Genomic DNA, 27241 nt, shown 5'->3' with positions numbered 1-27241 from the left:
GCTGATCCACTTGACATATTTTACTGACCCCGGTCTAACCAACAATAGAATATTTTAATTTAACGAAATACTTATCGAAATCCTAATAATAGGTATACGCATTTTGTTGTGAAATTAAATATATATGTAATCATCATTAGTAATTACAAATTGCAATTAACTGACTGTAAAACAATATTTTCTAAGAAGGATGTAATAAAACACGTTTAAATATTGTAGGTTATCAATTATTTGTGATGTACAAACAATTTAAAAACTGAAACTACAAAGCTTTTCCATAAACGTAACCTCCTCAGCCGGCATAGCTGTAACTCTGCTTTTCTGTATTTCTCTGTTTACACTCGGGACACACTTTTGAACATCACTTCTTCTTAATTACAACTCGTATTTTTCATCGCATACTTATTCAAAAACTATGCTATAGTAAGTTTCTATAAAAGAACGTTAAAACCGTAACTACTGCGCGCTAAGATACTCGTACACCATACCGTTAGACTATTTGTCTTGTAAACCGTTTACTAGTCGCCACCGTGTTTTACACATTTACGTGCATTTTATGGACCATTTGGTAAAACTCAAATCGAACGTATATCGCACCGTGTTACGCATTTCTGTAACGCACGAGTGTACCTAATAATGTGTGATGCATATTCGTCTTATTGTATGTAAACGTTGCGTTCTTAACGCTATCGTGTAGCTGCGCGATAACGTTTCGCCCAGCAACAGTCGGGTACGATGTTGTACACAGGATATGTCAATTAAAAAGTTTTATCTCATCGGTCTTGCATTGTTTTGCAGACGCTTGTTGTAATTGAATATAATACGAAACAGAATTAATTCGTTATCGGCCGTTGCGATACGTGAAACTATTAAAATTTTATTCCGCGCACGCGCGCTCGGAACGCTTATCTGAAATTGACGTTTTCAACACGGAACACCGTCCAATAGTGTATAATGTTAATATTATAATATAAATTTAACGTCTACCGAATTTTACGACTACAATGTAGACCCATGGTGTAATAACACGGCGTTAACTAAAAACAATATTTTTTTTAAACTAAAGCCCACGCACGGTTACTTGATGCGTTATAATGTTTTAAGATACACGGTTCTCGGGAGCGCGGTACTCAGAACAATTATGACGTGTTGAAAACACGCGTGACAGCGCAAGTCTTATGAGCAGATACGCAATTCGACATAATTTCCTTTTCGTGCGTGCATCGCGTTGTTTCCACGATGGCGATTAAACGGCCAATAAAACGTGATCGTAACAATGTACTATGGTACATTTTTAATAACTTGCATCCCCGCGCAGCCACGGAAGAGGATAACATTTATTAACAATTGCAATCGTGCCTGTTCGCGTACGACGGGATGATTATAATACGGCAATAACCGTTGGACTTGGTCAAAAACCGAAAACGTTTGTTCGGCGATCGAAGGTTTTTATACGAACTGTTTTACGAACTGTTACGACGATTGTATTCGTATACGAATAAATTGACTGTATCACGCGAAACAGCATTGCATCCGTGTTCTCCATAATCCTAGCAAGGGACAGGGCACATATCTGTATGAGAAGTGATATTTTAAATTGCATTTGGTATGAAATAATTTTGACATTGTTTAGTTGTGAGGAAAAAAAAAGTTCACTGGCGTGAGCAATATGTTAAAACCGTTTACAGCGAAATGAGTTAATTATCCGGTGCACGTTACTCGTTACATCATTACACATGCAATAGTAAAATATTTGTTTGATTCACTTTTTTTTTCTGCATACGAGTGCATATTTATTCGAATTGAATAACATTGGTACAGGTTGGTTTTTTTTCCACTAAGCCATATGCACAGCTGTTCGCTATGGACATAACTGTATTCGAATTAAATACCTTTAGTATACCTATAGTAGGAATTCGGTATCGAGTAACGATAATTTGATATTTCAAATACTAAATAATAATATGGTTAGAATTTCAAAAAAATGTTTTCCTATCTATAAGAAAATGAATAAATTATAAAACTACGTGTACGTGCATCCAACTACAAATCAACTATGTACACATTTTTCAGTTGAAAATGAATCAAATATTTCATCGAGAAAAAAACATATTAATGATGAAAAAACGTAATCATCCTGAACATTAGTGAACAGTAAAATTTATGTTGTTTCATTGGCCTTCGTGAAAATTCTAACCAACTGAATATAATGATGTACATTTGTCAGATGGAAGTCATTAAGAAAGGAGACTAAATGTTAATTTCCATGGTATCTATGCGCTTTAACAAATCTTCTGCAGAAATACTTATTCGTTTTTTTGATGTTTAGCACATCGTGCATGCATTATGTGCGAAAGTCTATTTTATTTAAGTATTTAGATAAGTATGAAAAAATGGTATATAAATTAAACATAAAAATAAAATGGCTAAAAGACGCACTTGCCTAAAAGAAAAATTGTCTTCATAGTTTGAGCCCACCAAACTTTTAGGAGATACTGTTGATGGACGGTCCACTCCCTCTAGATATACATGTATTAATTATTATATTATCAAATTTACATAATGTGCCACTTCTGTATAGATTGTAAATATAAGTGCAGTGGATTAGGTGTGTGATCACGTGAAATAAAAAAATATTGCAAATCACCCAGGAAATTAAACATAAATAAAATTATGTTTTACGCCGTATTTTAAATTCTTCAATCAAACCTTTAAGAATGATGTAGAAGTTGAAAGTTTGATAAAAATACAGCTTAACCGTTTGTGGAAAATTGAAATTCAACTGTTTTCAGAAAACAGTTTTCCAAACCGTTGACCTAAATGTAAATACACCAGATATATCATGACTCATGTAAACTCGTGTATTGGACGTTTATTTCTGTCGAGATAACATAATATAATTATGCCAACGTGTTCAGAATATTAATTATTATGTCAAAATAATTCGGGTCAACAGTTAAATATATTATATACGTATGTTGTATATAGTTTTATTATTACATAAATAATCATGGGATATGATAAAATAAAAAATTAACGTTTTATTATTATTATTATAAAATAATTACGATAAAATTAGCTAGTTTCGCATTTTTATAAAGCCAGGATATCTTCATGGAAGTGGTTAGGTATGGATCTACTGAATTTATCAAAGTAAAGTTTTGAGTCTTATTGATGTGATTAATGGCAATTAATATTATTTTATGATTGTTTCTTACTTCTACTTCATATTATTTGTATTTATAAAATAAACATATAATATGAAGTATAACTATATAATATTGTTTTTTTTTCAATAGAGAAATTTAATTATTTTAAAACTTGATTCACATTTCCTAATACCATTGATTATAAAATAAACAGATAACTCATGGAATGATAATATTTGCCCACCACTCGTTAGATGAAATGTATATGGAGCGCTAGTGTAGCTTGGATGCAATGTTAGTGTACTGGCCCCTCTATCATATGCCGTTGAAGATAATGGTAAGTAACGGTTTTCATGGTGAGAATTATAGTGAAGTGCAGGGGGTAACTTATTGTCTTGTGACGGGCCGATGTTGCCGTTCTATAAATATAATTTTTTCCAATAACTATTGGAAATGAGGATACCGTATCTAAATATCTGGAATGTATATCTGATGATGATAATGATGATATTATCTGATAATATATCTGATAATATAATAATATCTGATAATATCTGATGATGATCGTATCTGGGATGGGCATGAAATCCAAATATTTGAATACCTATTCAAATCCAGATTTGAATCAAATTCTTATGTAGATTTGTCGAAGTATCCGGATTATTCGGATTTATGAACCTACTTTTTATATAACTTGTAATCATTTTTAATATCTAGTAACATAAATTATTCTATTCTATTGTAACAATAAATTAATATTATATTTTATGAATTTTATTATACTTACCATAGCTTCAACAAGTTTATAATTAATTATTAGCCACCAAAATATCAATTTATTAGATTGTTGAATTTATTTTATACCTCTATGACTTATAGTGAAGCATGCCAGAATACCTAATTGTTTTATTTTAATTGTACAATGGTTGTTGAATAAGCTTTTCTGAAGATTAGTTAAATTTATATTACAATACAATATAGAAATGATACAATAATAATTGATATCGATTTATTTATATAGACAAGTTTTCACACAGTTATTAAATAACGATTTGAGTCATTGAACAGCAAAATTGAATTGAATAATCCGGATAATCCATGAAATTTGGAAATGCCCTTCACTTATCTGAGTACATTGAAATTGTTTATGGTATATCATGATTCTTCGACTATGGTCAACGATTGTGATCGCTTTCAATTTTTCATGTATTGAATAACTATCAGCTATTTATTGTATTACATTTTATTTTAAAAATATTGAATTCATATGTCTGGAAATAAGTGCGAATATTTCAACTTTGGAAAATCTAAAACAAAAAAATTTAATTTTATTAAAAATAATCACAATCCTTTTTAACTTTTGACAATATTAACGTTTCAACAATTGTTCATAATATGTTTGTGTAGAGCCATCCTGAGAGGAGGGTAGTGAGACGAATTCACAACAGGTTCCAAAATTCAAAGAGCTCTACAGCTATCAATGCAATTTTTAAATTTTTCTAAAATATATGCCATACATACAATATTTATTGGAATTATTAAGATTTTAATTTGTATCTAAAAAATAAATGCCTAATGTATATTATTTTTAACTCTTTAAGTTATTTGAAGCCTTAATAAAACAATAGAAGAAACTACTTACAAAATATTATGGTAGATTGATAATTTATCATAACATTTCGAAAAAAAATACATATAAACTGCATAATTTTTAAAATAAAACATCAATGTAGGTAACTACTTATAGTTGGAGAAAATTGTTTTAAAAGTTGGTTTCTATACTTATTTTACTATTATTTCAATTATATTATTATTTGAGATAAAATATTTGTTGAAATTTATTGAAAATAAACTTAATCGGTTTAAGCATTAGACTAGACTGAAATCTCTATAGAGCAACGGTCACCAAATGACGGCCCGCTGACAAATTGTATCCGGCCCGCAGACAAGGAAAAAAAAGTAAAAACCGATAGTAAAATACATTGGTTTTGTTCAATGGAAGCTGATATTATACTTGTTGGCAAGCATATCTTAAAGTTTAAATGGTTGGCTGTTTGGAAACAAATAGTTTTTGCTTGAGTAGATGGAACTATATTGTTTTATTTATCGGATCACTCAGGGCCCATATCAACTTATTATTAAACTTCATTTGAGATTCAATGTATATAACTTAAGATATATCATTTGTCACACGATTTTCTATTTTAATATATTAAAAATATTTGCTTTGAATTTTTATGCTCCCCGGAAATTTGCAAAATTTTCAATGTAGTCCTCCAAAAATGTTAATTGATGACTCCTACTATTTAGCATTGTCCTATCGTCCTATCCGTCACTGTCATGAAAAATTAACATAAACTAGTATATTTAGTATATTATAATAAATAATTATCTAGAATCAATTATTATTATTAAATACAAGTGTATTATTAAAGGAACACTTAATATTTATACTGGTTAATACTATAAAGTGCAACAGCAGGCTCACGAGTCTTGAGTTGCGATTTTATAATAGATAATTGAGTAATGGGTAGGCAGTGGTTAAAGTGGGGAAAATGTTGTGGGGGGACTATATTCATCAAAAATTGAAGAACGTTCCCCTTCCTAATTTTAAATCTTACCAACCTTTTTTAAAAAACCCATGAGATCTAAGCTTTTTTGTTACACATATATGTTCATAAAAATTTTATTTTCATAGGGTGTAAAAATAAATTTCCCCCAAAGAAAAATAATTTTATACATATACCTGATCAAAAAAAAATAAATTAAAATATATAGTAGGTAATGTTTAAAAAACTTAACTTAAACTTAACAAAACTAAAAAGAAACAATTACTAACCTTGCTAATTGTTGGTCGACGTAGACAGTAACAAATACGTACATTGCACATAAAGTGCATACTGTCTATATTATAAGGTAGTTTCTATCCTCTATCATAATTTAATATTTATACTATTTATAGTTATTCTAAATAATAGTCGATATCACTATCACTTTAATTTTAGAGCTATGGGCAATAACCACTCGGGGATCATCTATAATTAGATACAGCGTCAATTAAATTAACCCATGGTGTACATTATCTACCATTTTTTCTTATCGTTGTACCTAAATATTATTTCTCCGAAATTTTTTCACTTGTTCAAATAAATCAAGAAAATAAATTTCATGAAATATTGTAATATTATAATAAGTATTGTACATTCAATATTGTATTTTAATGACCATATATTTTAATGTTATTAAGCGTCAACCCGGACTTTTGATGACTTAAATTAAAGGGGACGCATATACTTACCTTAAATAAGAAGAGGGACTCCGTCCCCCTCCGACCCCACCACTTTAACCACTGTGGGTAGGACCTTATCAGGAGGGAATTTATTGAGAAATATTTAAGGTTATATGGAGTAAATTCTTAATAATTTAATTATTTATTCATAAAAAACAATAAATACAAATAAAAATAAACCAAATACGAAATAGATATAACATGAAATATATAATGTAAAATTGTATTTATTATTATAATACAATTTTTTAACTAGGAAATTGTTTACTATTACTTGTATATTATATAAATTTTTTTATATATTTTATAATTATACATTATGTTTTTCTTTTATTCATGCCTTAAATGTATATTTTGTGAATTTTGCCCTCATAGTGGGTTTAATATTTATTTATTTTTTTTGCTTCATGACAAAGCCTGGTTTTGAAATAAAACTCATGTATTTCCTTTATTTATATATATCTATGTACATGAATTGGTCATTTAAATCAAAAATAGTATTTATGTTATTGTTCACACAGATGTGTATGCTTACATACTATATACGAAGTGGAAAACCTGCAAATGACGGTGGCAACCATGCGGCAGGTATGATGCAACTTTCTGGGAAAATTTTCGGCAGTATACTCAGCATTTGAATCCCAAATAATATGCTCTTGTTGCTTTGTATGGTATACAAATGTTCGCGGTACTTGACATTTACCTTTGATTGCGGGGTAGAAGCACACCGAAACGGTGAAACTAAAACAGCAGTGGGAAACCGATTATATGTCCGATTGACAATTCAGTAAACGTAAAAAAAAAAATACACACACAAAAAAATTTATCATTTATACGATAAATATGAAAAAACATACTACAGTAGACTCTCAATAATTTAAAATTCTAAGGACGAGCTGAAAATGTTGATATGGCAAGAGTTTGAATAATCAAAGAAGAACGATAAATAATTTAAATTAAAGATTGTTTGACATTTTAAATATTACAATATATACATATTATTAAATTAAATACATTTTTTATAGCAAGTTAACTAAGTATCCGCTTATAACACGCATGTTTATAATTTATGCATACATTTAATTATTTAATTAAAGCTGGTACACAGAAACATTTTAACCAGCCTTAAGTACCATAATTACTTTTTCATTTAAAAACAAACCAAAAACACTTATACTTTACGGGACTAATTTTCAAACAGGCTACATTTTACTCGATTATAATAGTCTACAACTGTTCGTTTTATACTGAAGCTTATAGTGATGATAAATGATTAATCATACGACTGTAGAGTTAATTAAAGTTATTTGAGAAATATGAATTAAATTGAAGAACAGAAAACTATAATCATATATGATAATAAACAATAATAATAAATATTAACTAATCAATAATTGCATAAGACATCGCTATCGCTATTATTCGAAACTAAAATTACATATTTTGTTCTTACTGAATACAAGTGCATAAGATGAACTACAAGAACAATTTTAATGAAGTTTATTCGAGTCCAAATCAAATTAATAATATTGAGTTACAAATGTTTTGACCAAAAACAATCGATTTGTAGAGTCTTTACCGCCAACTCCTTATTATTATTTTCGATTTATCGAGGGGCCCAAAATAAATATGCTTTCTTCGAGCAATATATGTTATTTTTCTGCGGATCACGCATTTAGTTCGTTTTAAAGAAGTTTTTGAAATATCTGAAGTAAATTTTATAACACAACTGTCTTATCGTTCAATAGTACACGGTATATGAATAAAACACATAAATGCACGAGCCTTACAATAGTTAAACGAGTAATATAGACAAAACTTCATAATTATGTGTGAAAAAACTCTTATGTTGAAACAACTACGGATATAATATATTTGTAATAATTATATTTAAAAATAATATTATTCTCATTCACTTTTTTTAGTTTATTTGGTAATTTTGGAAAATCATGATAAGTTGGCTGAAGTAATTTCTATATATCTCTCTCTATATTTGCATTCTTACTTTTCATTAAATAAAATGTAACATTATTTATTGATAGATATCAGTGGAATAAGAGAAAAATTCTCACCAGGGAAAAGGTTTGAACGTTTAAGTAAAGTGACCGTCCATACAGAATATTAATGAAAATATTTTGTATAACGTTACACACTTTGACAGTTTACTGTATTAATTCGTCCAAAAAAGCATTGTGGTTGAAATGCATAACTGGAGCTAAATGCATGGAACACTAAAATACTGAAATATTTCATCTGCTATTTTAATTACAAAACGTTGTCTTGATGATAATATATTCATATACATTGATCTATATTTTATCATAATTTCCAGTGAAATTCAGAGTTAAGCTTATGAATACTATTACAAAGCTTTCAATGTAATTAATTACTTGGGATCTACAAAATTACATAATACCGATTCAAATTTTTCTAACGATGGTATAGAATCTAAGAAATCAGAATATTTTTGGTTCTATGATTCATGTGTAAATAATTTTCTTGATAGCAAAAATCCCATTTTCGTATAATTTGTTTGTTTAGCATATTCAAATATTTATACTGAATTAAATGGTTATAATGTACTGGATTGGAAAACATGAATTAAACAGTTCAGTGGAACTACTTCAAGGATTCAATGTTGATGAACAATTATATTTAGAACCTGGGCATTTCTTCAGAAAACATTGATCACAAAAAATATCTTTCATAAATTGTAAAAATCAATGTTGTAAATAAATTGTTTTAAATAATTAATTTGGATGGATATATATAAAATATAAAATATAAAATATGTTTTGATGAGTTTCGATTTGATATTGCATTGAAACTTCGTGGAATAATTTTGAAATGCAAACACTGAACAGTCAATGCATTAATCTTTTTTATTTTACCAACATTTAATGACAATTATTTTTAAATCTAATGATATAAAGAATATATATAGAACATTGTAAGCTGTAAAATAAATATATTATAAATAACAGATATCGAGTTGGTAGTATAATATTTTAAATTTACTGTTCATTGAGTAATTTTTTTCTCCTTTAGAATATTAATAATATATAATGCATTCAAAAAGTTATTTATAATACTTAATTAGTCATATAAATGAACATGCAATAGTTTATAATTTTACTGTAAATTTACATTAAATTTACTACAACAATTTCGAAGATTTTATTAAAATAATGAGAAAATTACTTGGAAGAATTTGTTATAACCGATGGAAATTTTCTATTTTTATTTAGCTCCAGAATATTTTTATATTGTTATAATAATGTATATCAGTTTGGATGCAATTATATAACAAAATATTATACTATTATGGATAAAATCATACCTATCCTTACGGTCACTTTCCCTGAGTATAATGTACCATATTAATTTTGAGTAAAACAATTTTATCCTAATTATGTACAGAAATATCTTCTTCAAAAAGAAATATCAATAATGTATATAATATTATATCGATAGAAAATATTGACAACTTGGAGTTTTTTTTATTAAAAGTTATCATCTAAATATGTACTTAAAAAAGTTAAATTTTAATGAATTACATTACAATGAAGGTTCACATAATTTGAATTTTGAATATTTATTACAGCTATTTCACGTTTATAAATATTCTTGTACACTAACTTTATTTTTTTTAAATACAACAATAACCTACTATACGTCTAACTACGTAATTAGCATATCATATACAAAATATAGTAAACAATGTTTATTGACGAAACAATAAATTATTGTGTCCAGTAAGTATTTGGGGTTTTAATGAACATATATTTTTACATAGACTTGCCTTGTCTATTTATATTTCTATTTTTCTATTTTATTTACAATTCAATATAATTTAAAACGAATTTAATTATTTCATATCTAGAACATATCACCAAATGACACATACAGTCATTTATTGAAAAAAGAATCACTTATTATAAAAATATTAGCAAAACGGTAATAATCGATGTACTTGTTCATATTACGTTATGGTAGGTATAAAGTATAAGTAAACAAGAGATCAATTGTTTATACAAGTACAGGCAAAAATGGTAATAGTTTAAAATGGACTTCAAAACAAATAACTTTTATGAAATTATGAACTTTTAAAAACTATACCACAAACTTTTAGCTTGGCATTTTGAAATTAATTATTTCATCACATTAAATATCTTATTTTATTTTTATTGATTAATCAATGGTTAAAAGTGATAAATAGTTTTAATATCACTTATTGCTATTTTTTGTTTTTTAATTATTCTAATTAGAAAATTATTCAATAAGTCTGAATTTCTAACAGTTTTAGTTGAAATGCAAATTATACCATAAATATTTACGAAAATAATAAAATTATAATACAATTTTACCTTGGATATATAATCCAATAGTCTATTTTATTCATACAAATACAAATAAATATGTATACATAGTATGCCTTAAATTTATTAAAACTAGCCATTATAAAACTATGTACATTAAAATATAATACAATAAAGAGTGCTATTGTCTTTGACCATTTAACTATTTGTATATTTAATCTAGATAAACGGTAAAATATAGTGAACCATATTGTAATTATATTTTTATTTTGAATTCAAATGTTGTTATACTATTTTAAAATCTCAAAAAACATAGATTTGTTCGTATTTATAAAGTTATATTAAAGTATTACATATTTATAGTGTATCTGAAAATCTTCATATGACATATTCGAAAAAAATGATGAAATTCACTTCCGAAATCTGCCACCGAAAATAACATGTAGGATCAGAATGTCCAATTTCGTAAAAAATATCAAATATACTACCTACGAAAAAATATATTTACATTTTTATTTACATAATATTGTGCACATCAAATTTATTTGTGTAACGTATTTATTAAAAAAATAAATATAATAATAATAAATAATAAAAAGTTCATCATTTTATCTAAGTCTAAACTTAAATTTGATAATTTAACAATTACTAAATCCAACAAGTAAATATTAACTTTTTATTTTCCTTTCCATGAAGTTATTTTTCGGGATCAACTAATTATTGACTTTTTCATTGTCGATTATTATTTAATATAAAAGATTTTACTGCATTTTTTATTATGTAATATACTTATTCCAATACCTTAAAAACTAGTGCTCAGCATAGTCCGGTCTATATTGACTCGGTTTAATCATATAAAAATAGCCCGAATCCGTATTTATATGATAGGTTTTGATCCAGTCCTGTTTTAAACTATATTCATTTCAGCACGGCCAGGACAGGTCAGTCTCGATTAAACAGTTGCGGCTCATTTAAAATCCGTTGAACAATGATTTTAAATGCTTTATTTATAGAATTAATATAAATATAATGCATATAATCTTAGGAATCGATATTCTACCTCTGTACCATTTTTGTACGTACTTTTTACTTTCACAACTGTTTATGATACATATTAATAATTATTATCGAAAATATATTTAAGAACAACCATTACAATTATTCTCGTTATGATGCGGGTGACATGAAAATGCTTGTATATAGCTGCCATTCCATGCCGTCCGATAAAATTTGTATTTATACACAATGTTGTATATACTTTTCTATGTACTATCTATTACCAGTTTTATACAGTTTTGCAATGACCTACAATCAGTGTAAAATCTAATCTAATTAGGTACAAATAATGTGTTATAATTCAAAACTTTCACGGTCAGAATTTCTTTTAGTTCGGATTATTTGTCCGCTTTATCAATTTTTTTTTTTTTTTTATTGGTCTCGTCCAGTAGAAAAAAAAATGGAATAGGTCCAGTCTATAAACCATTACAGAACAACATTTGACAGTTTCTCGATCGGCAGTCCGTTCTCGGTCCTCTTCTAGAGGTACGGTTTCCCTGCAGCGTCTAGACGCGGCGTCTGGACGCAACGTCTGACGCCGAGACCCTAGATTATGTATTTTGTGTGTGATAGGTTTTGCTACTCGCGTTTGACGCGGCGTCCAGCGTCAGTACTAGTCCGGACTAGTGTTGCGTCGTGACGCCCGGTGTCAATATGTCAACATTTTCATTTTCCTCGACAGAGGTCGATGCTTTAATTAATCTCGTGCAAAATGACAAATGTATTTTTGATAGTAGCCATAAAGATCAGAAGGATAATATTATTAGAGATACTATTTGGAAAAATATATCCGATGAAGTAGGAAGATCAAGTACGCATTAAAAATATAATTTTCTTTTTTTTTTTAATTAAATTCATAAGTAACTCGTTTTCCATTTCTTCAACACGAAGTAATAACTCACAAATAATATTATTCAAAATTAAATTTTTATTAATTTTGAAAAATGTGAAAATTATGAATGAACTACCAAAAATCAAAACTGCGTGTAACAAGAAACGTGTGAAAGAGACAATGGTCGCAGTAGTTATGATTTAATTTTGTAAAATTAAACTAAAATAATGGTATAAAACAATAAAATCTATGGCGTCTGACGCCACAGAGAAAACAGAGTTAAAACGTGGCGTTAGAACGCAGATCAAGACGCTACATTTAGTAGCGTCTAGGCACAGGGTCTGGACGCTGCAGGGAAACCGTACCTTCTTAACAGATAATATTCAATTTTCAATTTATTCCGGTATAAAAAAAAAAAATTTAACAATCAGTTCGGTCCGACTGCCCTCCTTTGTTAATATTTTTAGTCCGGTTTGGTCCTCAAAATTACGGAGTGGGCAAAACACTATTAAAACCATATTCACTGCCCAGTTGTAAAATAAAAAGTTTAACAGACCGTAAAATTTATTATCTTTGTTTTCCATTTTTTTTTTCTGTGTCATCCAATCAGTAAACCTTCATTTAATGCATTTAACACAAAAAAATAAAATAAATAAATAAATAAATAAATAAACAAACGAAAAAGTCTAGAAGATTGGTACTAAATCCCAACTGAAACGGAAATTCGAAAAATGTTGTCAGTTTTATTGCAAACAACTGCCTTTGAAACCGACGAGTTAGAAGAAGATTAATTGTGCCCATTTGTTCTATAACAATTTCAGTGCTACAAATAACTCGGTGAATTTGTTTACTCATCATTTATAAACTGAACAATCGATCAGTTACTGACGTTTTCAAGTGGAACGAATTAAAAATTGTCCATATGTAATACAATAACCAATTGTTCAAACCCCGAAGATTTTACTATTATACGGTATAAATTTTAAATAAAATATTATAATATCCAGTTTACAGTTGACCGCTAATATTAAATCAATAAATTGTAGTTTTATTAACCCAACCGAGATGTGAATATAAGAATTTAATGAATAACATTATTATTTATTTCAGTATAATATTGCGTCTCTTTGGAAAGCACGAATAAATACATTTGGTTTCCAATTTACTAGAATTAATTTTCTTTGACTAACCATTCGAAATTTTTATACTTAACATTTTTATTATTTCATTTAATTATTTATTTTTATTTTTTTATTTTTTACCTTGTCGTAAATAAGGACATTTTAAATTATATTTTACTATATTTTTAACATAAACTATTATTAAATGTTCAGAAGACAGTTAAATATATTTGCTATTCGCAATACACAAACTACATCTACGATTTTGACGTTTCTGTAAACAGGTATTTTAGTGATATTAAATGTGAGGTTTGAACGTGGTGAAAGCAAATGCTGTCCACTTCACTGAAAATGCTTTTCTCCCTTTCCCATTTTACACTATAATCTATATACCTTTGCACTCTTATCTCGACAGCAGACATGAAAATTTCTTGAAATATTTACCATTCATTCTTCGCGTATAATTTTCCCATCTAATTTTGACACCTTTGAAAATGTTATACACCGTTGCCATCGAACCGAAACATTTCATCGCGATAAATTAAGTTTTGGCTAACCTGTGTTTAGCTTATCAAGATTGCATTTCCACCGCCTTATAGCACGGTCAAGACATGTGTAACCCTGTTATTAGAAACCAACCGTCAAGTAATGTTTGTATAATTTTATTATCACCACCCTGTTAATGCTTACTTAACCTAGATGCTGTTAAACTAAATTCCCAAAAATCGTATCGACTAAAATGTATATTATAAACTTAACAATTTCTCAAGGCCGATGTTTTTTTTCATTACACAGAGTAGCCAAAGTATGTTATAATCCATTACACAAACATTATTTATAAATATACCTACCGTGAACGCTCTTTCAAAAATGAAATCATTAGTTCAATTAAAATAAATTGAACAATGAATGTATTTGTTAAGTGTATGTCGATTGTTAAAACAATAAAAAATGGAATCCAATGTTTGAGAACATGTTTAAATACGTCTTATATATTAAATTTCTCTCAAAGATCGATTTTCAACGGTATTTTTTCATTAAAAGTGTTATTTCGAGTAGATTAAAAAGTAATGCGTTGTCGTTGTACCATTCACATATATTTTTACAGTTATTTTAATACAAACAGAATATCTACGAGCTCGATTGTTTATCATAACTTTGTTTAATATTCTTTAAAACTATGCACGTTGTTGTAACTTTCTTTTTGTTTCATTTAAAATCCCTTTGAAATCGACAATTGGATGAATCAAATGATTATGGTGCTGTACTTATGATTATTACTGATCCATATATTTATCCAGTTAGTTCTCGGGTGTGAAACCGAAACCCGATGATTCAAGGTTTAGGTTATACCTTGATCTTACTTACTTGTGTTTCAATCTACTCATAGAACAATAAAAATTAAAAAGTTCACCATGATAATGATAACTTTGTAAATATTTTTTATTTTGAGGGGGGAGGCTTAGACCATACCGTAAGGAAAATTTCCCTCCATCTTCCAAATAAAATTATCATACTGAAACATAATAAACAAAATAATTTTAGTAATATTCCATGATTCATTTAATATTGTAAACAAAATTTATTCTGATATTCCCAATTATAGTATATGTTATTTGTATAGTTAATAACTACATGTATTGATTAAATAATGGGAAATTACTTAAAACCAAAAATACTATAATAAATATTAATATTTAGTCAAGTATTTTTTATTTATTTTTCCAAAATTATGTTTGCTCTTTTATCTTTTTTTCTTACGAGTATAAATAAATAATTTTGTTGTTTATTCTATTATTTTACCAACCAGAATGGATTTAAAAATATTTTATTTATTTGATTTTTATAGAAACAATACAATTTTTTTAATTTTTTTTTTTTTTTTGTCTTCGTTAAACATATTACAGCAATACAATAACATGGAGTCAACAAATTATTTAAAATAATGCATTTTATATCTGAAAATCACCGGCATAGGGAAAGTGGCACTCCCATCACCCGGTGCACCTTGGTGCATTGCAGCAACCCTACCCTGACCTTCATTGGTTGGGGTAGCCTGGTCCTCCAGATTGGTGGTTGAGAGTGAGGTTAACAACCCCACCTTGTAAAAATTTGTATGTTATGATACCATCATGATGGCGGTAAAAACTCTTGGAGAGTTATGAATGCCATAAAAAGAAGAAGAAAAAGAAGAAGAAGATATCTGAAAATTATTATTTGAAAATCAAATCATAAAAAAATATCAAAATAGTTATAGTAATAGACAATAACATAAGATTAATATAGTTCTGCCAACAAAAATGTGATGTATAAAATTTATATCATGTATTTTTTGGTAAAAATACTCTCTAGGGATCTTATGATTCTAATGTACTTACGTAATTTTTATGAAGTTAAATTATAAGTATAAAGATTTAAAAATCCATTTTTATCACTCTAATGGTTTTTTTCAAATTTAATACAACTTTTGTGCTATTTAAGGAATGTAAATGAGTCAATGAGTTATACGTGTACCATTATGGATTAAATATTTAAAAACATGAAGTATTTTTTTTAATAATTTAACCAAAAGGACGTTTTAATACCTATAGTATAAAGTAGTATTTACGGTACCTACCGTTAATGCCTTGAATACGTTATTTTATAATTTAACGGACTATTGTATTTAAAGTATAAATATTGAAATTAAATATACACTATACCTCTAGAACATTTATAAAGTAATTAGTTGTTCTATATGAAATTCTAGATACATGTTTACATAATAAACTACTTACAGTGAATAAACAAATGAACGTCATCATCATTATTATTATTTGAATTATAAATTACGAATTGTCAAAAATACTTGTATTCCGTTATAAACTACTGAATTAATGTATATTCGTACAAAAAATAATTGTTTATGAGTACCTACAAAATTTCAGATAAAATACAATATAAGTTATAAATGTAATAATTCGTATTTATAGAATCCTCGATTCTTGATTTCCTATAAATTTTAAAAAGTTTTCATGTTTGGACTAATATTAAAAAATTATAATCAAGATATAAATCATGACTATATATAAAAAAAAAAAAAAAAAACAAAATTAATCAATTCAATTAAATAAAAATAATTAAGTAACTTAAAATAAGTAGTATTATAGTTAATATTGGTTTTACATATTATTTAGTTCAAATATCGATCGTTACTGAACATTTATTTGATTTAGAATACTTTATAAGTATGAAAGTTGCATTAACATTTGAGACAAACTTTGACTGATGAGTATTTTAATTTTTAACGATTTATGATCTTAGATAGTATTATTATAAAATTATTAAAAAAAAAAAAGGACCATTAATCGTTGTTATAATATTTTTTTTTACAACACTGCGTATGCCGCTTTGTCACGGTTCTCAATGATTGGCAAAAAACAATATTATTTTTATTGAACACTTAAATACAATATTAAAATTTTTAAAAATATTTAGTCAATTGAGAATTTCGATAAAATACAGAATTTTCATATTTAGTGATCTCCGCACATGTCTGTACAAAAATGTCAAATTTAAAACAGCAACGTCATATCGAAACTATTTTTACCTACACGTGATTTGACAAAGTATTTTCCTCTAACGTACTACCGTTTACCGCGTGTACTAAGATTTCCATCCAAGATAAATGTATTACATTCCAAGTACCTTCTAAAGTGACAAGAAATATATGTGCAGGATACTGTTGGTACTAGTTATGCTATACACATATATAATACGGTCATATTGTAACGGTTCCAACGATATAAGACCTATTTACACATTTACTTATTTATCAATAAATTTGTGGAGCAAAAGTTTTTTTGATCAACTGTCATAAGTTTAAATGAAAAATAAAATAAGAAAAAGTTGTCTAGAAGTAAGTTTTTCAAAAGTAAAATAAATATAAACCAAAAATTGACAGAAAAATAAAAAAAAAAAAATGCAAAAAAATAGGTAACATGGATTAATCATATTATTAATCAAAAATACATTATTTCATTTTCAAGTCTGATTTTTCTGATCCATGATCAATAACTGGAAAATATACATTTTTAAAGTAAATAAACTAATCCAATTTATGGATAAAACGACTAATCATAAATATGGGGCTACAAATTATAATTGAAATAGTGAGAAGTAAAATTAATGCTATAACTGGCCATATTTTGTTATGGAAAATATCAATAATAATGCAATTAGCTTTAAATTTATTTTCCTCAACTGTAATCAAATAATGCAATTTTTTAGTATGATTTATCAGTTTTCCAATTAGTCTAACCGATTGCGGTCTTGCAAAGCCGTTTCTATGAATTATATTTAAAACCATATTTTCTGAATCAACTGTAATATTTTTCAAGGATTTTTTTTCGACTATATTTGATTTTGATATATTATTGGTTTCTAAGTTTTCTTATCTTCTGTATTGGTACAACATTTTAAAATTTTAATCAATTAATTATTTTCATTATATTGTGGTTAAATTCTGCTTGACATTTATTAAGTATTGTATTTTACTTCAATGAAGATCTCAATACATTTTATTGTATTTATTTTATACTTGTTTATTTTATTTTTAATAAATCATAAAATTTCTATTTCAAGTTTTAATAATAAAACAATTTATCAAAATAATTAACAATCAATTATATTAAAAAGTAGGTCCGATTCAACTCGTAAGTTCAAACTAATAAAATTTATGTTTAATAGAATAAAATTTATTCTATATTATTTAATAATAATTTATTATAAGCAATGTGTATATAATTAATTGAAATATTTTTTTTATTTTTTATTAAAGTCTTTTGATTACTAAATTATTACAGCTTAACTCTTGTTTTTTTTTTTTAAAAAGAAAACCTAAAAATCATACAGAAAAAAATTAATGAAAAGAAATAAAAACAAAAAAATTAGAATAAATAAATAAATAAACATTAAACTAAATTAGGAACCAAGCAGACATTATACAATTGAAAATACTTAAAATGACTGGAATGGAATTAGAATTCAGAACTGAAGGATCTAACGAATAAATATTATGTTGGTGAAGAAATGTAAATACACTGAGGCGAGAATCTAAAAGCGAAGAACAAGTCTTTGGAAAATGCGAAAAATGGCACTTAACATCAACATCATGTCTAGTACAGAAAGGAGAGTAGTTTAATAATAGGTGAAATGCATGAACCGGGAGAGTAATTGAAATATTTAAATATAATATTGGAAAAGCAAATTTATTTACAATTCAAAAATAATGGAATACAATTTCTATGTTTGATTACGAAAATCCAGATTTATGTTTACAAGAAAAAAAATGTGAACAAATATGATACATTCCACAAATTATTCTCATATGTTATATATTCATTTAAAAATATCAAATCTCATCGAACTCAGATAATAAATAAATATTTCCTCTACTAACACATTCAGTATGCATTTAGGTATTTTAATTAATAATTTACGTGGTTTAAAATGTACAATATTTTATAAAAGGTTATCCTAATAATAGATATTTGATACTTCGAAAATATGAGATGAATTTGAAGAGGTGTATTAAAGATATGGGTGCCAATTTGTGGTTTTCTTTTACTTTAATTCAACATACCGTTAGTTTTAATAAACGATTCATAGCCTAAAAAAAAAAGTGAATTATAATCTACGGCTAGGTATAATCAACATTTTTATGGTACTACAAAACGAGAACTCAATAATTTTTTGAATAATTTGATTAAACAAGCATTTAAAAATTAACAAAAATACCAAAAGATATAACCTTTGGGATTTGAATTTATTTTATTTAATATTACAGTTATAACTATGATTATATATATGATTACATGTCACATACATTTGGTGAAATTTTTAATTTTATGAAAAGTTACTCAAATTCATGAAATGGAAACCATTTTTTTATACTTCATGAAATATAAAACTTAATAATTAGTAACTTTCAACTGAAATAATTAGGTAGGTATCCTATTAAAAATATTATCTATTTATAGTTAGTTTTTATCAGTTGAGTTATTCAATAAATTATTATTATTTAAATACGTATAGCGTAAGTGTAACTACACTTTTACAACAAATCGGTACATTGTACAATCTTATACGTATACATTCAGTATAATTTTTGAAATTAATTTTGATTCAATACGGGAATTTGATAAAAACTGATATTTATTACGAAAAAAAAAAAAATAGAAGAAATAATATATAATATATAGTATATATCCTTGAGAAAATCGAAAGAGTTGTTTAATAGTACATGGTAAACAATATTGTAATGATTTTAATACCAAAAATTCATTAAAGACTTTCAAATCATAAAAATGTATTCAGTGTTACTGTGGACATAAAAATCAATAATTTTCTAGGATAGGAACTAAACATAGGTTATTAAAGGATGGTTGAAATACAAGTAATTTGCAGATAGTTACATAACATTTTATAAATATTGATATTATTATAATTATAAATTATATTTTATAAATACTGAAGTTTTATAACATGCGTTAAAAAGTAAGTAAAAAGTACATTCAGTACATTATATTTATCAATTTATTAAAAGTTTTGTTTGATATCTAAAATAATTGTTATAACTCAAGTCGACATTTAGAATGTGTCATGAGTTTAAATTCTTCATAATTCATGACGTTAATCATTTGTTGTTGTTCTTCTTCTTCTTTTGGCCTATCTACTTTAAGAGTTTTTGCCGCCATTACTACACTTCGCCACCTATCTCTATCTTTTATTATTACTCTCCAATCTTCAACTCTAAGTCTTCTTCCACCACGTCGATCCATCTTTTCCTAGGTCTTCCTCTAGGTCTTTTCCCTTGTAGTTTCCATTCTAATGCAACTCTTAGTTTGTAGTAACTGCTTCATTTTCCCCTCTTCTCATTATATGACTTAACCACTGTATCCGTTGGCCCTTAATAAAGTTTGTTACGGGTGCTAGTTCTTATAAATCATACAATTCTTTGTTATATCTCCTCCATCAGTTTCTCGTGATTTCATCAATGGTAGGTCCACATATTTTCCTCCAACTCTGTTGTCGAACGTCTTCAAGTTTCACTCTGTATGTTTTGTCATCGTCCAGACTTCACAGACATATGTGAGAATCGATCTTATAATAACCACATACAGTCTTACTTTTGTTTTTCTAGACATCATTTTGGATGTTAAGAATTTTGTCAGTGCGTAACAGGCTTTTTTGGCTCTATTTATTCGATTACTTATTTTCTTTCACCAGTTATTTTTTGAGCTTAAATTTGATCCTAAATATTTAAAATCACTAACTTTTTCATAGATTAAGTCCTCCATCTCGTAAGGGTCTTCCCCACTCTCAATGAATTCCATTACCTTTATTTATTCGGTATTTATTTCAAGGCCTATTTTCTTCATTGCTTCTTCTAACACTCTGGCCGCGTTAGTTGTGTTTGCAAGCGAATCACCTATTATGTCCAAATCGTCCGTGAAACCTAAAAACCGTATTTTGTCCTGACCGATTAATAAGCAACCTTCATTGTCTTGTAGTATCCTTACTACCTTCTCTAGTGTAAGGTTGAAAAGTACTGGGGACAGAGCGTCCCCCTGTTTCAGTCCAGTTTCCTCTGTAAAAGTTTCCGGTGTTACATTCTGCGTTCTCACTCTGTATTTCGTATTTTCCATACACAATTTAGCTAGCGCTATTAATTTTTTCGGGAAACCGAACTCATACATAATACGAGTATTGTAGAGACTATCTCTGTGAATACTATCGTATGTCTTTATAAAACCTATGAATAATTGCTACATATTTTGCCTGTATTTGTATCTTTCTCAATTATTTAACCTATTATGGATAATTGTTCTGTGGTTGACCGTCCTTTCCAGAAGCCACATTGGTAGTCACCTATGCAACTCTCTGCATAGGGAACAATACGATTTCAGTTTATTTAGTATTTAGTATTATTTAGTATTATTTAGCAGTACTGTAGCGAAGAATTTATATGCGGAGTTCAAGAGCGATACCCGATAGTTGTCACACTTTGTTTTGTTTCATTTTTTGTGTAAAGGCATAATGATTGCATCATTCCAACTATCTGGGATTCGTTCTTCTACCCATATTTGCTAACATAATTTCTATATTTCTATGTACAGCTCCTCGCCACTATATTTTATGAGTTCTGCTGGAATATCGTCGGTACCTGGTGTTTTCCAATTTTTCAGACCAAATATTGAGATTTTCACTTTTGGTTCGCTTTTGGTTACTGCTTTTTTAACAGCATTGCTTATTTACTGTTCAATAAATAAAAACATTACTGAATCCAATTATTGTCGAGTCATTATATTACGACATTTTCATTTTACTACGGTTGATTTTAAAAATTATCGCTCACAAAAGCAACTTGTTTGTATGGGTATAGTGCAAAAATTACAATCTTATAAAATTAAAAAATCATATTATTTTAATTATTCTGATTAAAAAAATCATTCCAAATAATAATGGTTTTTAATTGATCTTGATGGACTTCGAAAATGTTTTAGAAATAAAATAAATTGGATTACGTTGTTCCAAGCTGTATAAAATTTCATACAGCATATATAAGATTTAAAGTTTCTTGATTAAAGCTTTCATACTATTCAATAAATTTCATAGAATAAAATTAAACACGAAACTCTCAATTCTTCTTATTTTTTATCAGCAAAGTATTGATTGTAACCAGCATGATAATTTTTTTTAGATATTTTACGTTTTCTAATTTCAGGTACTACCACATGGTTTTCTTTGTAATGATTGACGGCCTCATGGTAATTACTATAAAAAAATAAAATTAAAAATAAAAAATAAATTAAATATTATAAAATGTAGTATCAGATTGTAATTGTAATAATTTTTGTTTTAGAGATTGAACAGTATTGGAAGAAGTTAGAATATTTAACTCTCAATCTAATAGACAAGAGTTAATTTTAACAACTCATAATAATAGCAAATGAAGAATATTTAGAACAAATATAAAAATCAAATGATTTTAGTTATATTATAAAATCTTAAAATTATGAACTGACATATTTATCTTGCTGTATCAAAAATTGTTTGGATTAATTTTGCTATTATTATCACTGTGAAATTATTTTTTACCGCATATACTGTTTTGAATCTACATTTCCATCGAACTGTAGAAATTAACTCAAGAGTTTTTAGTATTAAATTTATTTTTTTTACCACAGTTTCTAAAGTGGCATGACAAATGCAACTGCTTCCAACAACAACAATCCTGGTGGGCAGCAAATGGAAATGACCTTAACATCAATTTCCGTATTTTATTTAATGTCATCAATTGTTTGAAAACTACGTTTTTTGAGTATCAATTTTAACTTCCAAAACAAAAAAAAGTCGCTTGGGATTAGGTTGGATGCGTATGGTGGTTGGGGAATAACTGGAGTCTGGTTATTCGATAAGAACTAACGAATGAGCGATGAGCTGTAAGTCAGGGCGTGATATCGATGCAATATCTAAGAACCACTTTTCCAACTTTCTGGCCTTTTTTTTCGTAACATTTTTACGTAATTTCTTGACAAGAACCATAAGCATTCCAACGTTTTCTGCAACTTCTCTGATAGTTAATCGACGAATATATCGAATAGCTTCACGAACACGAGCAAACAGTTTAATTTGTTTTACTGTTCGAGGGTCCATCAGGTATTTCGTTATCTTTAATTTATATTCTACCTTCCTTAAAATGTTTAAACCGGTCGAAGTATATTACCCGAAACAGAATATCATCTTCATAAGTTAGTTGCAAAAGTTTCACTAGAACTTAACTGTAATTTAAAACAAAATTTCACGCATAAATGTTGTTCTTCCATTGTTCAATACAGAATTCGCCGCATGATTGCAATATGGTTTAATTTAAATTGAAGAAATAAGATTAATAATTGTTGTTTATTTCAAACCATTATTCTAATATTCATTAAAAGTTCATTTATTGAATAACATTATCGGGATTTCGTTCTTTATTGAATTAAATAAATATTGTAAATATTATTAAATATTCTTAAATATTACTAACACAGTCTAGTTATTTTTTGACCATACCTCTTATATATTTTCAACCACGGAAATTATGATTATAAAATTCACTTTGAAAATTTAGTTGACCATAAACCTAATCGATATGACGCAATGCACATTATGTACTGTATAAAACAAAGTGAACAATAAAATTGTATTAATTGAAGTTGTAAAAACAGTTTTATATATATTTAAATTAAATAATGTATAATTAAAAATGTATCTAGTTTTATGTTTTTTATGATTTAAATATATACCTTTAATGTCATAATCATCATAAGGAAGTTATATATATGAAACTCAAGTCTGATTAAATATGTCATTATTTTAAAACCATTCCATATAAATCGGTATATTTATTTTATTTAACCGTACGTATTTACCAATAACAAATAAGTGATTAATTTTACCTTGTTGCTATTCTCAGTATTTACTAACTCGATTTGAGATCTATACATACTAATACTATATAGCCGTGACCACTATTCAGTGGTTACTGGTTGGCTTTATTATTATTTATTACTTTAATCAAAGTTTATACATTGTTATTTATGAAACTTTTAGCCAAAGATTGACGTTTTATGTCCATATGTACACACAATTATTGTCTATATTATTATTATATAAGTATAATATTAGCTATTAGGTATACGTATATTAAATTCCGGGCGTAAGCATAGGTATCGCTCAGTCATCGATTATATAGAAAAAAAGTGAATTGTTATAAATTTGAATGGTATTATTTGAAATATGTTCATATTTATGTTTTCTATGTAAATTATTTTACAATACCTTTTCTTCGTTTATAGAACATGTATATTTAAAATTTAAAATGTACATACGGTAATACTAAGTGTTTATTATTCCTTGTTTCACTTCTCACAAAAAAAAATTAACTTTTTCAAAATTATTAAAGATAATTTGTCTTAGATAACCATTTTATTTAAAAAGATGAATAAAAAGATACTTCAAATTATTATTATCTAGATAAGATAAAAAGATTAATGTTTTTATCTAGATAAATTATCTAGATAAAATTATTTATATAACGCACAACACTGAATGTAATTAATGGAGATTTACCTAAACCATCATATACCAATACTGGATTAAAATAAATAAATCATTGTTAATTATTATTTATATCATAATAATTGATGTAATTACTAAATAAAATAACAGAGGAAAATAATAAATAATATACTTCTTGCAGTAGGTACGTCTTTTTTTTTCTTCTCGTACTCAGGATTTTACAATTCAATTTCACTGATTCACATGTATATATATTAACATTTTTTTAATTTAACTTTTTACGTAAGTATAAAAAACTAAAAATACCTCGAAACTAAGTTTACTCAACTGTTATAATGTGGTATGAACATTTTTGCTCAAATTACTGATTTTTATATATTCTAAATAAATTAATCCCAAGACCCAATAAAATAAACATTTTTCTCGATAACATGTCTATTTAATACTGCTTTTAAAATATTATATGATCCATTTCTATTTTATGGTTATAAGTCATCTAAAAAGAAAAAAAATGTACATATGTATATATATTATACATTATATTGTCAGTATTTGTCAATAAAGTAAAACAAAGTAAAATGTTCATAGAAAGAAAGAGTGCGAGTTTACAAAAATACTGACACGAATTAAGCTTAATCCATTTCTTCATTTTTAGTAATACCATGACATGTGATAAAATGGCGCGAATGAAATGAAAAACTATGTATCTATTATTTTAAGGCTTTATTAGCTAAGTCTGTACAGAAACGATTTGTAATGATGTTTCTTAGATGACCGGCTTAGTAATACATATAGGGGTCAAAGCTTGAAAAACTGTCTAGTAATAATTTATAACGTGTCTTAATTTTACAAATTGTAAATCTTCTGTTACTGATTTTTTGAAATCGTTAAAATATATACTCTAACTTAATTAATATTTTACTTTGGGGTATCATAAAATATTTTCGTTCACAATCTGTTTAATTAAACTCAGTTTTATCAAACGTTAGTGTAAACCAGTGGCGGCTCGTGTATATGTGCACAAGTACACGAGCACTACCTACCCAAACTCAAAAAAAATTGAAAACACAAACCATAATAATACAACTAAATACCTATAGTGTTATTAAGATTATTTTTCAAAATATAAAAATATAAATTCAAAATATTATGAAAATAATATAATATTTAGATTGGGTTATTCCGAAGGCCAAATAGGCAGGCAGTTGTCCGTGACGGAACGGTATCGCGATGTGTGTGTTATAGTGGTGCAGTTGTGCACATTATTGCTGTGCCCATTTGTGCAATGTAGAAATTAAAACAAGTCGAAACACGCAACACGCGTTAAAATGGAATTGATGTGCAGATTCGTTTCTGTGCACATAACCAATTAAAATGTTTGCAGCTAATTATTTTCGACGTCGCCACTCGTTTCGCGTCGGCATCGGCATTATGATTTATTTTTACTCTTATTTGTTTATTACATTCCGATTATCGGCTGATAATGTAAGTCACTATCTTAAATTTAAAACAACAATCGTGTTTCTGCTTACTTTCGACCACCGACGTTAACGTATATTATTATTCGTGTATTTGTTTAAAATTGATTCTGTACAGCAAATACTGCAATGCAATTTTTCAAAAACCTCGTTGGAAAAGAAGATAGAAATAAAAAATAAAGGTAAGCCTACTACAGACTTAAATATTAAACAAATTACTAAATGTAAAACGAGAGAATTATGTAAGAAAATTTAAAAATTATGTATAAAAAACCTATGACTGAATCTGTGGTTGTTCAGAAACTAATCGTTTGATTGTTTTCCCAGTATACTTTTTGGTCAAAAATCTAATGGCATCGCTTGGGTAAAGAATGGAATAAACAATTTCATTAATTTAACTTCTAAAATCAAAACACACGAAAAATCAATGACACACATAAATTCTCAATTAAATTTAAAACTACTAGGAAAACAAGACATTAGACAACAACTTTCTAGTGCGTATCGGTTGAATATCAAACAGTATAATGAAAAAATAAGTCACAATCGTTATGTATTGAATAAAATAATAAATTGTATTAAATTTTGTGGAGCATTTGAGCTTGCACTCCAAGGTCACGATGAAAAACCAAATTCAGAAAATCCGGGAGTATTTCGAGATCTAATAAACTTTAGTTCAGAGTTAAATTCGGTACTAAAATATCATATTGAGAACTCTTCGGTATTTAAAGGTTTATCGAAATCAATCCAAAATGATTTACTAGAATGTTGTTTAGCAGTATGTCAATAAAGAATTAAAAATTAAATAAAACAAGTAGAATATATGACTGTAATAGCTAACGAAACAACTGACGTATCTGCTCAGTTTCAATTGTCAATAATATTAAGATA

General features: G+C 27.1%; 1 protein-coding gene across 4 annotated transcripts in view; it reads left to right on the top strand.

Moving 5' to 3' along the window:
- LOC112679619 (small conductance calcium-activated potassium channel protein) overlaps window positions 1-27241 on the top strand; it is a 367436-nt gene that overhangs the window by 60093 nt on the left and 280102 nt on the right. The gene's annotated exons all lie outside the window — the stretch shown is intronic.

This window comes from Sipha flava, unplaced genomic scaffold (genome assembly GCF_003268045.1).
Source record: "Sipha flava isolate LNK unplaced genomic scaffold, YSA_version1 165_pilon_pilon, whole genome shotgun sequence".
In the NCBI taxonomy this organism is placed as follows: domain Eukaryota; kingdom Metazoa; phylum Arthropoda; class Insecta; order Hemiptera; family Aphididae; genus Sipha; species Sipha flava.
The sequence above is the reverse complement of the archived record's forward strand: the minus strand, read 5'-3'. Positions and strand labels throughout refer to the sequence as shown.